This window comes from Syngnathus floridae, chromosome 14, assembly GCF_059516105.1.
Source record: "Syngnathus floridae isolate MCC-2025c chromosome 14, RoL_Sflo_1.0, whole genome shotgun sequence".
NCBI classification, from domain to species: domain Eukaryota; kingdom Metazoa; phylum Chordata; class Actinopteri; order Syngnathiformes; family Syngnathidae; genus Syngnathus; species Syngnathus floridae.
In genome coordinates this window covers 2167448-2173635 of record NC_142426.1, presented here as the reverse complement: position 1 = coordinate 2173635, position 6188 = coordinate 2167448, and the positions used below count along the sequence as shown (strand labels likewise).

The 6188-nt window shown below is 47.0% G+C and overlaps 1 protein-coding gene across 1 annotated transcript in view; it reads left to right on the top strand.

Annotated features, from left to right (window-relative positions):
* Positions 1–2770, top strand: part of kiaa0040 (KIAA0040 ortholog) — a 31789-nt gene extending 29019 nt beyond the window's left edge. The window contains exon 6 of the transcript XR_015862860.1: positions 2530–2770. The gene's annotated coding sequence lies outside the window, so the exon portion shown is untranslated. The remainder of the gene's footprint in view (positions 1–2529) is intronic.
* Positions 2771–6188: the final 3418 nt, after the last annotated feature.

Genomic DNA, 6188 nt, shown 5'->3' with positions numbered 1-6188 from the left:
CTGTCACTGGTAGACCTCCCAAGGTTGCCCAGATTGTACGCTGAGAGGAAGTATGCCTTGAACTATATTTGAAGAACATATCCAGGCCAGACAATAAAATGTCATATCTCCATAACGCAAATTGTCAATGCAGCGGCAATTGTTTTTTTTTACTGTGCTGATAAGTGTCATGGGCCTCAATGGTGACAGGTAGCGCACGGAGGCTTCGCAGCAAGAACAATTGTTTGGCGACAGCTGATATGATGCTGATGTAAACAATGGGAGTGAGTCAAAACATTGCTCAGAAAACCCCGAGATGCGCAATCGAGCGTTCATCCAAGCAAATATGACCAAATGTCAACGTTTCAAGGCTAACAATAAAAGCTAAGAAAATGCCACTGAGAGCTTTCTAAGTGCAGACAAGCGGACGCTCCATAATGATCAACAATATCCACTTCCTTCCCAAGATAAAAACAACACTGGAAGTAGCTCATTTACTTTCCCTTGATGGAGTTTGTACCCTGCATATGAATGATTTTCGGGGTGGGAGGGTTAGATCATATGTATGGCATTATTTTTCCCATTAGAAACATATATTAGAGTTCATAAAATAGGATAGGATCAGACAGACAGACAGCTCTCATCTAACGAAAGCTATTTTTAGTTTACTTGAAATTCTAAATGGTTGCCATTTCCTGTTATTCCTCCTCCTTCAAGAACAATGCTAAAGAGTCCTACCGCGTTTGTATTCTCACGAGCATCAGATGACGATAACAGCGCTTCACGGGCAATGAGAAAGTCTTCCATCCATGAACTTATACTTTGACGGAACTACGTATCTTTGCTCCCTGTTAGGCAGCAGGTGATGTTTGAAACGCCTTCGAGGGAAAACAACGCCATATTGTGTTTTATGTCACATTGCTCACTTCATGCCAGGTCAAGGTCAAGAATTGAAGTCCTCTTGAGGAACCATAGCAATAGATTGAATTTGGGATTTAGAGCTTTACCTTCATGGCCTGTTCCTTCCAGCCGAGATAAATCAGCCCACTGCCGCAAAGCATTGCAAAGCGCCGCCTCATGACGACCGACGTACACGTGAGAACAGTTATGGACCCAGCTGTTGTTTACCAAATGAATTGCGGAATTAACGGGACAAATCAGCCATGGTGCCAAAAGTGTCACTGTCTGATTTAACGTCATTATTTATTATGCTTTTGTTAGCTCAGAGCGTCTGAATAAAACACAGCCGGCCGGGTGTCTTGGCATCTCCTGTCATGGTACAAGTTGTGATCTGGGCAAAAGTATTGGGACGAGTAGCGTCACGTGAAAGTAGAAGGAAAAACTGGATGACAAAGCATTTTCCAATGGAAGGCAGCATTTTAATATACGCAATTGAAACGCAAAGCAATTACTATACGTGCAGCTAACTTGAAATGAAGTAGCCACAGGGCAGCGCAGCGCAGCCCAGTGCCACTGATTGCATGTTTCCTTGTGTATCTGGAAGCAGTTTATTCACTACCAAGCAAAATTGCTGTGCGAGCAAAATGAGAAGTGACAGACCAATCCAAATAGCGTCACCACATGAAAATAGACCTTTGAAAGCTTCATGTCTGGCTTGTCTGCAGGTTATTCCGCTGACAAACTTGAGCTTGGCCACTTTGCTTCATTACAATATCAACTTATTTCCATCCTTTGTATGCACTCAAAGTTTTCAGCATGTTTACATGGAAACGACGTGGTTAGATTTAGGGCGAGCGCAGGAAAACATTTCACGTGTTTACATTTGCCAAATGCCTTCGAGATGTTTTACTTTCTCAATCTTCCAAATATGTGTGACTCGTCACATCGGAGGATGGAGACAAGATGAAGACACTTTAAGTACAAACAAGACAAGGTCACACAGGAGGGGGGGGGCTTTGCTGAATTGTTTCTTCTGTGTGCTCAGCCGTCTTTCCATGAACACACACACACACACACACACACACACACACACACACACACACACACACACACACAATCTGTCATCAGTATCAAATCAATACTCATAGCGTTTGGCGTCTGCAAACACATTACAACGTGCGTGTAGTTGTATGTGTGCCCCTTAGCACGTAATAATACAATATAATAAATAATATAAACATTCAATACAGTAGGCCCGACGCAAAATGAATGCTCAGTATGACGCAAAGATTGAACATTAAGCTTCAGCATTTTGAAAGTACACCTGGAATTCCAATTTCAGATTCTTTTGGTTCATAAAAAGTTTTGTTCATCAAGTCTGAAGACGGCCATACATTGTAAAGCGTCGGTGGTCCCTTTTGCAAAGTACCATCACAGATGTGACTTCTTCCCTTCACGCAATATCTTTTATTCTTATTATTATTTTTACTATGATTAGCTGTGCTTGCGCGATTATTTTTCAAAGAGCTTACAAGGGGAAAATATATCATTGCACTTTGCACATGCTTGAATGAAACAGTATCTAATTCACAGAAATTGTACCGCATTTTCGTCCTGTAAATCTGAGAAGTGGATTTTTTGCTTTTCTAGAAACGTTGCCTTTGGCAAAGCTTCGGAGAAATCCACTTCACTGGACCCACAAGACTGCTGCGAATGGAGAAACACGCAGACAGACCAAGTTGGTGATATATCTGTCGCTACCAACATGTGCCAACATTATTCGGCATTTTTCCGATATTGAAAACCAGCACGCATATGGAATGATATCATGCCTAACAAATACATAGTATCAAAATGTATCCGCTGCAAACCACCAACCTCCAATATTAAGCAACCAGACTCAAGTGGAAATCAAAAGTCCCATTAGACTGTTTTGAACACATTTTGGAGCATCCATGAATATGTGCAGGCAGAAATGGGCGTTTGCTCTGTTGTGGGAGTGAACACAATTCAGTGCAGGAGAAGGGTAAACAGACTCGCTGTTTACAAAAATAGAAAAAAAAATGCACAACATTTCCCCTCTAAGCATTCAAGTACTAATGCTTGATTTATTTGAAAATGCTGCAACGTGCTTATGTCGTTGCCTGTGGTCCAAAGTGTCGAACAATGAGCCAGTTGAAGGCTTGAACAGTGCGGCTCCAAATGTTGGGCCGACAAGATCTTGAGGTGGGGAAAGCTATTTATTTTACCTGGTGACAGAAGTACGGGAAACGTCCCCCGTCTACATTTTCCTCTCAGCGGGAGCTGTAGTACATCTCACAAAGGCTCCATAGAATTAGAAATAAATCATTTGTTCAAGGGGTTCTTTCTTCTTCTCTAAATGATTTTTTTTGGGGGGGTCTTGAGAGAGAAGCATCTCGTGCGTTCAGCAAAATTAAATGATCTCTGCACTTGAAGTTGGTTTCATTCACCAGATTTTGTGGCTTTTCTGGTCTGTTTATCTTGGTGACTTACACAAAAAGTATTGTTAACCATGTTTTCCTTTTCTTGAAATGCCACTTTGACTTGATGCGTATTTTCTTAACAAATCATTTTTTTAATACAGCGCTTGTTTATGTTGCAGCTACTCTAAATGACATTAGCATATCTAAAAAAAATGAATGCATTCTATTTTGAATAGATGTTATTATACTCCAGATTTCTCCCACATGACGCTTGGTTCACTGAAGACTAAATTGGCCATAATAATAGCTTTGTGTTCAAGAAAACCAAGCAAGTGCATTTGTGAGTCAATCGAGACAAGATCTTCCTTTTTATACTTCAGTGTGTATAAATGTTAAGACGTTTTTGTTTAGTGGTATACCGAAAGATTTTTTCTAATGCAAAATATGTGGCTTGGCTCAGGAAAATGTTGGACTTTGAAAAATACATCTGTGCATCTAGGCTACCATTCTATTTGATACACAGGTTCATCCACAGGTCATGTTGCACATAATGAGAAAGCCACCATTTGGAAAAGGCTGCACTTTTTTGTTACAAGTTAAATTGTGCCCCTCCGTGAGTCGTCACCTTATCGTGGTGGAGGGGTTTGCGTGCCCTTATGATCCTAGGAGCCATGTTGTCGGGGGCTTCATGCCCCTGGTAGGGTCACCCATGGCAAACGGGTCCTAGGTGAGGGGCCAGACAAAGCACGGCTCACAGAAGCCCCTCATGACGATTGAAATAAATGGACTTCGTTTTCCCTCGCGGGTCACCGGGGCCTCCCTCTGGAGCCAGGCCTGGAGGCGGGGCTCAAAGGCGAGCGTCTGGTGGCCAGGCCTTCGCCCATGGGGCCCGGCCGGGCATAGCCCGAAAAGGAAACGTGGGTCCCCCTTCCCATGGGCTCACCACCTGTGGGAGGGGCCGAAGGGGTCGGGTGCAATGTGAGCTGGGTGGCAGCCAAAGGCAGGGACCTTGGCGGTCTGATCCCCGGCTGCAGAAGCTGGCTCTTGGGACATGGAATGTCACCTCTCTGGCTGGAAAGGAGCCCGAGCTGGTGTGCGAGGCAGAAAAATTCCGACTAGATATAGTCGGACTAGCCTCCACGCACAGTTTGGGTTCCGGTACAAGCCCTCTCAAGAGGGGCTGGACTCTCTTCCACTCTGGAGTTGCCCACGGTGAGAGGCGTCGAGCAGGTGTGGGTATACTTATTGCCCCCCGGCTGGGCGCCTGCACATTGGGGTTCACCCCGGTGAACGAGAGGGTAGCCTCCCTCCGCCTTCGGGTGGGGGGACGGGTTCTGACTGTTGTTTGTGTCTATGCACCAAACGGCAGCTCAGAGTACCCACCCTTCTTGGGGTCCCTGGAGGAAGTGCTGGAGAGCGCTCCTTCTGGGGACTCCATCGTTCTACTGGGTGACTTCAATGCTCACGTGGGCAATGACAGTGAGACCTGGAAGGGCGTGATTGGGAGGAACGGCCCCCCCGATCTGAACCCGAGCGGTGTTCTATTGTTGGACTTCTGTGCTCGACATGGATTTTCAATAATGAACACCATGTTCAAGCATAAGGGTGTCCATGTGTGCACTTGGCACCAGGACACCCTAGGCCACAGTTCGATGATCGACTTTGTAGTCGTGTCATCGGATTTGCGGCCGCATGTTTTGGACACTCGGGTGAAGAGAGGGGCGGAGCTGTCAACTGATCACCACCTGGTGGTGGGTTGTCTCCGATGGTGGGGGAAGATGCCGGTCCGACCTGGCAGACCCAAACGCTCTGTGAGGGTCTGCTGGGAACGCCTGGCAGAATCTCCTGTCAGGAAGAGCTTCAACTCCCACCTCCGGCAGAGCTGAGTCTGAGTGGACCATGTTCCGCGCCTCCATTGTTGAGGCGGCCGACCGGAGCTGTGGCCGTAAGGTCGTTGGTGCCTGTCGTGGCGGCAATCCCCGAACCCGCTGGTGGACACCGGCGGTAAGGGATGCCGTCAAGCTGAAGAAGGAGTCCTATCGGGCCGTTTTGGCCTGCGGGACAACGGAGGCAGCTGACAGGTACCGGATGGCCAAGCGGAACGCGGCTTCGGCGGTTGCTGAGGCAAAAACCCGGGCGTGGGAGGAGTTTGGTGAGGCCATGGAGAATGACTTTCGGACGGCTGCGAGGAAATTCTGGTCCACCATCCGGCGTCTCAGGAGGGGGAAGCAGTGCAACGTCAACACTGTTTACAGTGGAGATGGCGTGCTGCTGACCTCGACTCGGCACGTCGTGAGTCGGTGGGGAGAATACTTCGAAGACCTCCTCAATTCCACCTACACGCCTTCCATTGAGGAAGCAGGGCCTGGAGACTCTGAGGCGGATTCTCCAATCTCTGGGGTCGAAGTCACTGAGGTAGTTAAAAAACTCCTCGGTGGCAAGGCCCCGGGGGTGGATGAGATCCGCCCGAAGTTCTTAAAGGCTCTGGATGTTGTGGGGCTGTCATGGCTGACACGCCTCTACAACGTTGCGTGGTAAAGGGAAATGTGCTTTCGGGAGTTTGCAAACATATTTTCTAAGATTTTGTTAAACTTATAATCATATTAATATCTAGTATTGGAGTGCTCGTGTGGATTGGTGGGTGGCGAAGAATGTGCAGGCAAACTGCATGAACTTGTTTTCTTCGAAGTGTTGTGGAATAGGCCCAGATAGGGAGTACCGGACGAGAACACCTCAAGGTCGATGAGAAACGAGAACAACAGCACGTCTATGTGGCCGGGCTTTGCGGGGAAAACCCAACCGCCTGACCTCAGCAACACCTGGACGGGGAGGAGATAGCCATCGACCAATCATTTCACAATATTG